Source organism: Asterias rubens, chromosome 17 (genome assembly GCF_902459465.1).
Source record: "Asterias rubens chromosome 17, eAstRub1.3, whole genome shotgun sequence".
NCBI lineage: Eukaryota > Metazoa > Echinodermata > Asteroidea > Forcipulatida > Asteriidae > Asterias > Asterias rubens.
The window spans coordinates 11,579,183-11,591,403 of NC_047078.1; the positions used below are offsets into that span (position 1 = coordinate 11,579,183).

The 12,221-nt window shown below is 39.6% G+C and overlaps 1 pseudogene; it reads left to right on the forward strand.

Annotated features, from left to right (window-relative positions):
• The window catches only part of LOC117301812, a 41,132-nt pseudogene that overhangs the window by 15,012 nt on the left and 13,899 nt on the right, over positions 1–12,221 (forward strand).

Genomic DNA, 12,221 nt, shown 5'->3' on the forward strand with positions numbered 1-12,221 from the left:
ATCAGAAGAGTGTGGGTTCAAGTCCTAGTAGTTTACCTCGACGATCTTGTGTCCCTGAGCAAGACACTTATGTAACCATTATTGCTTTGTCCTTTGGATGGGACAAAAGCCATTGGTCCTGTGTCTTGTTTAATGCACATAAAAGAACCAAGTGCACTAGTATTGAAAAGATAAGTAGTTCGCCCCCGTTGTTCTTGACTTGATTGGCAGCATATTGCGTCGCTGCATTTTGTAAACCATTACATGGTGCTATGTTAAAGGAGTAGGTCTTGTAATTCTAACGTAGTCCACCTTGCTGGAAATACTAAGGGAATCAATGTGTGGTGAAGAGGTTTTCTTGGACTGGTTCTTGATAATTTTACCGAGACGATCGTTGAGGTAAATTATAAAGAACCAGGGGTGGATTTCACAAAGGTAGTCCTAACTTAGGACTAGTCTTAAGCAATGCTAAGAGATGGGACCAGTCCTGAGTTAGGATGAGTTACTGGTCCTAACTTAGGACCAGTCCTATCTCTTAGCATTGCCTAGGACTAGTCCTAAGTTAGGACTACCATTGTGAAATCTACCCTAGGTCCCGGCGGGTTTAAAACTAGTTGAAAACCGATTCAACACACTTTGATTCCCATTCATAAATACCTTTTCGGTCAAAAACATCAAAACTTTTTTTTAAATAAATGCAAAAATTATAATTGTTAAATGATTTCTTTCAACACAACACCCCTCCAGCTATGAAATGGTAAAGACCTCAGCCGCCCTCGGGTAAACAACTCCTTATAAGGGAATGCTGTGCGCCTATCGCGTGATGTGGCACAACTTTTTTAGCCATTGCTCTCGACCAATAGGAATGAAGAAACTGTCTTATAAGATTAGGTGCAAGCTCGCGTGTCACGCCCATGTTTCATCACTTTTTACTGGTGTTATATCATCCGTTCAAACAACCCCTCGTGATGCCCTCTCGACCAATCAGAATGGATAAACTGTCTTAGGTATTTATGAATGTATGTTAAAGCGCCTTCAGAAGGACTGAGTTATGGATATGCCTGCTAAATAAGAAGCCACTCTTTTTTTGTTATTGTTATATCGAATGCATGTGAGTGCTTTGTCGCAGACTGGTCTGGTTCATCAAACCAAAACTCTGGTGTTGTCAGCAGCAAAAGGGTAATCGCTTTTTCACTGTTTTCTCGTGACCCATATGGCCAATCAATTTGATACGTGTACTCATGTGTAGTTTTGTCAGTTTATGTATGGACCACATAAAGTGCTTACATGTACACTGCCAGCTTACACTGCCAGTAACTGTTTTGTTAGCTAAAACCAATTCTGTACATTGTTCCGTAATTTTTTTTGTATTTTCCAATTTCTTGCCCAGTTCATCGCTCATCCAAACTGTCAGCAAGTCATCATAAGCCAGTTCTACAAACGACCTCTCTTCGTCAGAGACAAGTCTGCCGTCTACCGAACTTTTCTCTTTGCTCTACTCTTTCTTCTCTACCCCTTCCTCGCTGTACTCTATGTTTACTCCGACAGACAGAAAATAAAAACCTTCGTCAGAATTCCGTAAGTATAATCAATTATATCTGAAAGTCTTTTGGGGGTCTTTTATACAGTTTAATAGTAATATTTATAATAATAATTTGAGAGGGCTAATCATCCTTACTCGCAGCTAAGAGCTGAATTGCGAAGGACGCGGCTACAACGTGTTCGAGAAGCAGGCATGCAAGGGCGCCTATAATAATAATAATAAGACTTGTAATGTGCACATATCCACCCTGATGGGTGTCAAAGGCGCAGTAAAACCAAAAACAAAACAAAAACAAAACACAACACAAAGAAAAACAGACACAACAAAATTAGTAATTGAAAACTTGTGACATAAGATAAGTTTTGAGAAGAGACTTGAATTTTGCAGTACAAAGACAAGATCGAAGATTAAGTGGTAGAGAGTTCCAGATGCGTGGCGCGGCTGAAGAAAAAGACCTGTCACCCCATGAGTGTCGAGACTTGGGTTCAATGAGGAGAAGCATAGAACTTGATCGAAGATTCCTTGATGGAGTGTAAACTTGAAGCAGTTCAGAAATATAGTGGGGAGCCTTGCCATTAAGAGCTTTGTGGACAATGAGCATCAGCTTGAAGATGATTCGTTGAGAGATAGGGAGCCAGTGTAGTTGTTTCAGAATGGGGGTGATAGAACACTAGGATTTTCTAGACAGTGTCACAATGCGGGCAGCAGTATTTTGGAGCCGTTGGCTGCCAGCCACATCAACTTGATTTTTTTCCTGGTGGAGGAAAACCGGATAGTCTGGGAAAACCCTCGTGGCACAGCAGAGAACCAACGCACAACTCAACTCACATATGGCTGGCCGGAAATCGAACCGGAGTCACTTTGGTGAGAGGCGAGCACTTTAAACACAAGCCAACCATGCCACCGAGGAGTTATATTGCCACACCCTTTTAAAGCAAACGTAATGATTTCATGGTCTGGCCATTCCAAGATATTAACGCAGAGTGCAATCAGATCCCCCTTGTGCATGCCGAAGATTACTGTACTAATAATTCAATGTATGTTTTTCACCCTGCCTACAGCATTGTGATGTTCATCATGTATCTAGCGGCTGATCTGACCTTCGTGACCTTACTAACCTGGGAAGCAGTTAACGATAGCGGAACGGCTCACAACCTTAGCTTCACTCGGCCCTACATGTACAACGTGGCTGCACTGCTCTGGATTCTAGGTAATATCATTTATTCTGTTTGTCTGTAAAGGTCATTTGTCATGTTTGTTGAAAGGGTTTTGATACTTTTTGTTTTGTACTATCAACAGCTCTCCATTGCTTGTTACCAAGTAAGTTTTTTGGTAACTATTATTTTGAGTAATTACCAAAGGTGTCCAGTGCCTTTAAAGGCAGTGGACACTATTGGTAATTGTCAAAGACTTGCCTTCACACTTGGTGTATCTCAACATATGCATAAAATAACAAACCTGTGAAAATTTGAGCGCAATCGGTCATCGAACTTGCGAGATAATAATGAAAGAAAAAACACCCTTGTGTGTGCGTTTAGATGGTTAATTTAGGGACCTCAAGTTCTAAATCTGAGGTCTCGAAATCAAATTTGTGGAAAATTACTTCTTTCTCGAAAACTATGGCACTTCAGAGGATGCCGTTTCTCACAATGTTTTATACCATCAACCTCTCCCCATTACTCGTTACCAAGTGATGTTTTATGCTGATAATTATTTTGAGTAATTACCAATAGTGTCCAGTGCCTTTAACAGGACCCTGATGTAAAACAGCCTCTGAGCTTATGCTTGTATACTTTATAATAATTTTTTATTGAGACAGTAGGGGTGTACATTGTAGTGCCAGCTGCGATGGGGTTTGACACTCCCGCCCAGTGACTCATGAGAGTCGGTGAAAGACCTTTTTACGGTGGAATTGTCGGTCCTCGGCTCAATTTCACAAAGAGATTAAGATTTATTATCTTAACTGAAATTCACAAATCATTATGGCAACACTGACAACACTTATTAAGATGACTCTTAGTGCTATGTAAAATCAGCCCCAGGACACCTCGACCTGCATTATAAGGAAGTTTTTGAAGAGGATGTCCTCCCTTTTTAATATCACCTGGTGCGACTTGGCATTGGATCAAAACATCTGGAGATCGTACACAGGAAAGTCTGTAGTATGACACTGAACGGAGGCTTACAGAAGATACCGTTGTGGACACTATTGGTAATTAGTCACAATAATTATCAGCATAAAACCTCACTTGGTAACAAGTAATGGAGAGAGGTTGATAGTATAAAACATTGTGAGAAACGGCTCCCTCTGAAGTGACATAGTTCTCGAGAAAGAAGTAATTTTCTATGAATTTGATTTCGAGACCTCAAGTTTAGAATTTGAGGTCTCGAAATCAAGCATCTGAAAGCACACAAGTTCGTGTGACAAGGGTGTTTTTTCTTTCATAGTTATCTGGCAACTCCGAAGACCAATCAAGCTCAAACTTTCACAGGTTTGTTATTTTATGCATATGTTGAGATACACCAAGTGAGAAGACTGGTCTTTGACAATTACCAATAGTGTCCTTTGTCTTTAAAGACACTATTGGTAATTACTTAAAATTATTGTTAGCATAAAAACATACTTCGTAAATAGCAATGGAGAGCTGTTGATAGTATAAAACATTCTCAAAACCATCCCGTAGTAATGTAGTTTTTGAAAAAGAAGTAATTTTCCACTAAAATGTTTTAATTTGATTTAAAAACCTCAGAATTAGATTTTGAGGTACCAAATCAAGCATCTGAAAGCAAACAACTTCTTGTGACAAGGGTGTTTTTTCTGCCATTATTATCTTGCAACTTCGATGACCAATTGAGTTATTTATATATATTTATTGACCAAACCAACAGCGGACGAGCTGCCAATTACAGGAAAGGATACAAAAAAAAAACAATAAGAAATATTCATATAGCCTATATAAAAACAATCTGATATGTACAAAGTTAACAATTAAAATAGAATCATCTTAGGAAAGAAAATTAAAGCATACATTGAAGATTAAGTAAAATAAAATAGGAAACAGAAACAGACCACCATGAACGACTGTGAAAATATATTTAAAATAAATTTTAAAAGCAAAAGCCTACATTAAATTATAAACAGAATAAACGATAAAAAGACAAGGGAAAAAAAAAAATAAAAAATTGATGTAAACAATACCAAATAAAATAAAACAAAACACTGTAAATACATGTATACATTAGTTACTGGAAGAGGATATGGCACTCAAAACCTGAACACCAAAGGAATTAAGAGAAGGGGCTCCGAACACATCACAAGAACCATGGATACTATTATATGTGGAGGAAATCCTTGACAAAAAGCCACGCTTTGTCACATCTACCCGATTCCTTGGCACATATAAGATGTGTTTAATAGACTGTCTAGTATTACGGTTAGGAACATGTAAGGCAAAGGGGTTGAACTCAGTGTTGCTAAAATGATTGTAGAAAGATTTGTAGAGAAATAGACAGTCATTCAATATTCTTCTCTGTCTAAGGGGTGGAAGTCTGTACATTTTACATAGGTCAAGATAATCCAAGTTATAAACAGTGCCATTATTTAGTGTCCTATGAATAAATTTGAGAAAACGAAACTGAACTCCCTCTAGTCTATGTGCTTGATGGGCTGAAATAGAGTTAAATACAATGGTACAAAATTCAAGATTAGGTCTGATGAGAGAACAAAACATTACGCCATACTAAACCACTCATGCGATTGGCTTCTTTGATAATAGTATTAACATGCGAGTTGAAAATGAGTCTGCTGTCAATAAAAATACCAAGATCTTTCTGGACATCAACACGAGTAAGAATATTATCACCTAAGGTATAATCAAATTTGACAGGCTTCTTCTTAACAGTTAGGGTTAAAATGCTACATTTGTTAACGTTAAGAAATAGACGCCATGTTTTAGACCAGTCAAGAATTCTATCTAAGTCAGCCTGCAAAGAAATAGTATCGGCTGTGCAACCAATCTGACGAAAAACCTTTAGATCATCAGCATAAAGTAAACATTTATTACTTAAACATTCAGGAAGATCGTTAACAAATAATGTAAATAAGAGAGGTCCTAGAATTAAACCCTGTGGAATTCCAGAGGGCACTGTTTTCCATTCGGAAGAAAAACCATCCACAACTACTCTATGTTTTCTGCCAGTTAGATAACTTTGTAACAAAATTAATACATTTGGATGAATATTGTAGGAATTCAGTTTGTACAAAAGAAAATCATGGTTGACTCGATCAAATGCCTTGGAAAAATCAGTATATATAACATCTAACTGCTCTCTCTGATCAACAGCACAGTATGCCTCCAGTAGAGTGAAGTAAGGTTTGTGGAACAACCCCTTCCAGAGACAAAACCGTGCTGTTGCTCAGAAATCGCAGGTCGAACATGGGAAAAAATCTGCTCACATAGTATTTTTTCATAAACCTTGGCTACCTGAGGGATTAATGAAATTGGCCTATAGTTAGAGACACTTGACTTTTTACCAGCCTTATGGATAGGAACAAGGTTAGCAGTTTTCCAACTTGAAGGAAAGCATCCCTCCTTGGATGCTCTTGTGAAAATATACGATAAAGGACCACAGAGGGCACCAGCACAGGAATTAAAAACAAAACCTGATACGTTATCTGATCCACTAGCTTTAGAACAGTCAATATTGTTTAACTTTTTTAGAACATCAGATTCAGTTATTTGGATAGCAGGCATGGCATTCAAGTTAGCAGACTGAAGAGTATGCATAGTCTCCGTTGCATCAGATTCATCAGATGGTGGAAGATAGACAGACTGGAAAAAGTCCATAAAAAGAGCTGCTTTGCTAGACGAATCGGTAGCTTCTAGACCTGAGGTTTCATGACGAAGAGTTGAAGGCAAGGCATGCCGGCGGGATCGAGCCTTAATAAAACTCCAAAAACGTTTTGGATTTTTACCAATGTCATCAGTGATTGATTGAAGATATGATGCATACTTAATCTTTACCAGTTTCTTGAAATCAGTTCTTGATTGCTGAAAAGATGCTATGTTCTCCGGAGTAGGATTGGACTTCTTGCGGCGAAATGCTCGTTCTTTGGCTCTTAGGGCAAAATGAACTTGTCCATCAAACCAAGGAGGTGAGGGACGACGTGGACGGACAACAGGCACAACATCAATGATGGCAGCTTCAACAAGATCATAGAAGAGAGATGTAGCATCATCAATATTGTCAGTGGCTTCGAGCAGATTCCAGGGAATGCACTCGAGTGTTCTGTTGAGGTCTTTTAAATCTGCTTTACGGAAGTTAAAAATGGGCCGACTGGTACAAGTGGTAGGCTGTAAAACAGGCATTGAAGTATCATTGAAAAGAAAGCTCAATCTTATTGACTTGTGATCAGATTGAAAAAAGTCATCACCTGTTGTAGACGAAGCTAGGAGGTTACTAGAAGTAAGGGCAAGGTCGAGAATGTTTTCTCCTCTTGTGGAGCAAACGTTTACTTGTTGCAAATTGTGAGCAGACATGACAGCATCAACAAAAACATCATCAATCGTCGATCCACTTGAGACTGCCAGCTTACTTCTAGGGTTCCACTGTAAAGTAGGGAGATTGAAATCTCCAACAATACAAATGTTATTGTAGTGGCTGGAAACAATAGTTAAGGTGTCAGCCAGTGCCTCTAGTGGCTCAACTCCACTGTTCGGTGGCCTATAAAAAACACCAAGAAGCATCTTGTTGCGGCTAGACAGACGTACCTCAACCAATAACAGCTCCAGATCATTACGCTCGAAATCTTGCCTTCTACGGCATACAAAGTTATTGTGACAGCCTAGAAGTACACCTCCTCCGCGTCTGTTTACTCTGTCATAACGAAAGATGGTGTAGTTGGGGATATTTAACTCGGAATCCATCACATCAGTAGTGAGCCAGGTTTCAGTTAAAGCAAAGAAGTTAAAATTTCCATAGTTTTTTTTGTGCTTCAACGCTGAGATACACCAAGTGGGAAGACTGGTCTTTGACAATTACCAAAAAGGTGTCCAGTGCCTTTAACAGGACCGTGTAAAACGGCCTCTGAGCTGTTTTATGTATCCTGTGTAAATATTGTTTTAATGCGACAGTGGGGATGTTGTGCCAGCTGCGAGGGATTTGACACACCCGCCCAGTGACTTATGAGAGAGCGGGTGAAAAACCTTTTTACAGAGGAATTGTGGTAGACACTACAGCGGTCTCGAATTCAATACTGAGGTCTCGAATTCAATACTGAGGTCTCAAATTCAATACTGAGGTCTCGAACTCAATACTGAGGTCTCGAATTCAATACTGAGGTCTCGAATTCAATACTGAGGTCTCGAATTCAATACTGAGGTCTCGAATTCAATACTGAGGTCTCCAATTCAATACTGAGGTCTCGAATTCAATACTGAGGTCTCGAATTCAATACTGAGGTCTCGAATTCAATACTGAGGTCTCGAATTCAATACTGAGGTCTCGAATTCAATACTGAGGTCTCGAATTCAATACTGAGGTCTCGAATTCAATACTGAGGTCTCGAATTCAATACTGAGGTCTCCAATTCAATACTGAGGCCTCGAATTCAATACTGAGGTCTCGAATTCAATACTGAGGTCTCGAATTCAATACTGAGGTCTCGAATTCAATACTGAGGTCTCGAATTCAATACTGAGGTCTTGAATTCAATACTGAGGTCTCGAATTCAATACTGAGGTCTCAAATTCAATACTGAGGTCTCAAATTCAATACTGAGGTCTCAAATTCAATACTGAGGTCTCAAATTCAATACTGAGGTCTCAAATTCAATACTGAGGTCTCGAATTCAATAGGTCTCGAATTTAAATATTTTAGTGAGAAATTAGTTCTTTCTTAAGAGGGAGCCGTTTCTCACAATGTTTTGTTCTATCAACAGTTGTTATGCTAACAAATATTTGTAATTACCAATAGTGTCCAGTGCCATTAAAGAAGATAAGTTTCTTGGTAATCACTCATAATTTTATTTCCCCCTCGTATATGTAGGTATGATGTGGAGGGAGATTGAGTGCATCGCAGCTAGAGGGTTCACAACGGTCATGACCCAGTGGGAACATCTCAGGGATACCGTCATCATCCTCATGTTTCTGGTCGGCGTAGTCTTTGAAATCATCGCCTACATGGTACGTAAAATTCCACTGTTCTACAACCCCGGCTATATCTCGTTGGGCCCCTCTGCCCCCTTTCAATAATAATAACAATAATAATAAGAAGAAGAAGAACTAGAAAGCACGGTAGCTGTATTTGAGCAAATACGGGTATCTCTGCCCGGCGGGGGGTGGAGCATAATATTCTGCATGGTTTATGTTGCACTTGGAGAAATGAAAATTGTGTGTGTTTTGGGGGTGATACAGAACAATCTGTAACATGAAGCTTATAACTCCGGCAGGCACAGCGTGTAACAATAGCAATATATTTATATGAAAGTACACACAACCATCAATAGAATAACTACATGAAAATAAGTCAAGAGTTCGGAAGAATACGAAATCCGACCATACGCAAGCGCATACGTAAGCATGCGCACATATTCCAAAATATTTTCACGGCATACGTATGCCGACAAGTTTACAGTTATGCGATGTCCTTTTGGGCCACCGTACCTTTTTGATTAGGTAAAAGTCAGCTGCCTATTATTACATGGACAAGTGATAACACTATTAATATCAAGTGTCCAACTTTTACTAAGAAACACTTAAGTTTGGTACTGTTACCAACAGTATCATGCAGTTGTTTTACAACATATTTCATTGCAAAGACATTTGGCAAGGTAATGAATCTCACATAAATTCCAAAAACATTCAAAACCTTTTCTTAAGATGCACTGTGAAAAGAATAATTTGTAAAAGCTAATAAGCTAATTTAAAACAATTTTTCTATAAAAATGCTCCGTTATTGAATGACTATTGACTTATGGATTAACGGTGACGATTGCGAAGTTTCCTCACTCAAACTAAAGCTCATGTAACTAACAACCATACACGGTTAGCACGGTTAACATCCAGTGGCTCTCCGGGTTTTCACCGAACCCGTATGCCGTGAATAAGCTCCAGACCACGGCAGAGTGTTTTTAACGTTCACGGTGCAGGTCACACTGCGACCGGAAAATCCCCCATTGCAATAACGTGGGGAAAAGCTTCGGTGGTGATCGTCTCGCAGCGCAGCGTAGAGGATTCACTCATCACGTGACTAAAACAACCTCGTTATATTTTTACGTTGCAATTCTGATCGGCCTACAAGCTTTAGGTACGAGGTTGGAATTTTTGGTTCCGTTTTTTACGAAACCGCGGCTTTAGCTTGGGATGTCACTTGGGCTTCGGCTTGGGCTTCGTCTGCCTGTTTGAAGCCCCGTTAGAAAAGCACATGTTTTCTAAATAACTGACGGAGCCTAAGCCCAAGCCCAATATGTGGCCACGGTTTTGCAAATGCAAGCTGAAGAAGAAGAAGAAGGAGAAGAAGAAGAAGAAGAATATCCACCACAAGGACAATATCTCTGCCGTTGCACGGGCAGAGATAAGAAGAAGCATTTATATAGCGCTCTACGGAGAACAGAGCGCTTTACATGAGACTATGACAACAAAAGAAAAACAAACAAACTAGGATGGGTGGGGAAACAGAAATGTCTTGAGGAGGCTTTTGAATACAGGCAACGCGATCGCCTCTCTCAGACCCGCGGTCAATGTTGGTTCTGATTGCATGGTCTTTTGTGTTCAAGTCAATTCAGTGGACATTTATTTTTCACGTCGACAATAACAATTTCCTTTATGGTTTACAGGTTGCATTTCTTACTTATAAAGAAGGTACAACATTGGTATTTATTTACTGCATATAGAGTGCACAAATTTGGACACAAAAACATTATCTCAAATTGCAGCGTTTCAAAACAAATTTCCTTATTTATTGTTTAAAGGCAGTGGACACTATTGGTAATTACTCAAAATATTTTTTAGCATAAAACCTTTCTTGGTGACGAGTAAGGGGGAGAGGTTGATGGTATAAAACAATTTGAGAAACGGCCCGCCTCTGAAGTGACGTAGTTTTCGAGAAAGAAGTAATTTTCCCTGAATTTGATTTCGAGACCTCAGATTTAGAACTTGAGGTCTCGAAATCAACCATCTAAACACACACAACTTTGTGTGACAAGGGCGTTTTTTTCTTTCATTATTATCTCGCAACTCCGATGACCGATTGAGCTCAAATTTTCACAGGTTAGTTATTTTATGCATATGTTGAGATATACCAACTGTGAAGGCTAGCCTCTGACAATTACCAATAGTGTCTACTACCTTTAAGCATTGAGTTGAAAACAAATAACAATGAGTATAATAAGGAAAGATGGATGCCACATAATTTAAAAGCCGTACAATGTATAGAAATTTCAAAGTTAATAACTAGAGAAAAGAATGTGCTTGTCAACATGCAGGGAAAAAGGTTTAAAGATAGTGGACACTATTGGTAAATGTCAAAGACAAATCTTCTCACTTGGTGTACATGTATCTCAACATATGCATAGAATAACAAACTTGTGAAAATTTGAGCTCAATCAGTCGTAGAAGTTGCGAGATAATAATGAAAGGAAAAACACCCATGTCACACGAAGTTGTGTGCTTTCTATGCTTGATTTCGACACCTCAAGTTCTAATCCTGAGGTCTCAAAATCAAATTCGTGGAAAATTACTTCTTTCTCGAAAACTATGGCACTTCAGAGGGAGCCGTTTCTCACAAAGTTTTATACTATCAACCTCTCCTCATTACTCGTTACCAAGTGAGGTTTTGTGCTGATAATTATTTTGGGTAATTACCAAAAGTGTCCACTGCCTTTAATAACTAGAGAATTGAACGTGCTTGTCAACATGCAGGGAAAAAGGTTTAAGCATAATGCTTTTGTGCATTTCCCTGAGACAGAAAACATTGAGTGGGGGCAGGGGATGGGGGAGAGAATGTTTATTGTTAGGGGGAATTGTGGGCATGGAATGGCTTTATGTAACGTTAGGAATGGGTGGCCCAGGGGAAGCATTTTGGCCGGGATTGTACAGGAAAGAGATTTTTCAGTCTTTTGGCTGAACTCAATCTTTTTTATGTCGGCCTGGTGAAGAAAATCAGACAATATTTTTTTCCACAATTAGAGAAATCCTGCTCATTTGTCTACTTTTCTGGTGCTTTGGATACTGTTTCCAAAGGCTCCTTGGAATCTATAACCCCAGGGGTTACCAAACGGTAGAAATGCCAACATTTCAACATACCTTTGAATTTGTATCCAAGTTTCAGACTTTTTCGTTAGTAATGACTCTCACCCCTGATAGTAGCAACGATATAATCCAGTACGGACCGAGTTTGTCATAGGCGAACTCGGCTGTGTTTTTTATGGTTGCGTTCAATTGGCTTGCCTAGGTCTATCCCGGTCTGCCCCCGGTACGTTCAATTAACTCGGACGTCATTCCAGGGGCTTTCCTGGGTCAGCCCCAAGTGCCCTGCTTGTGGGACGGGTCACTTGGGGCTGGCCCCAGGTGCATGGCATCACCACAAGAGGGTGAGTGATCATTAGTTTAGCGCAGGGCAGGGGCTCACTTGATTGAGCACTGCGGGGTCGACACAGGGAAGCTAATCGAACGCACCCAATGTAGTTCACAGGAAAATG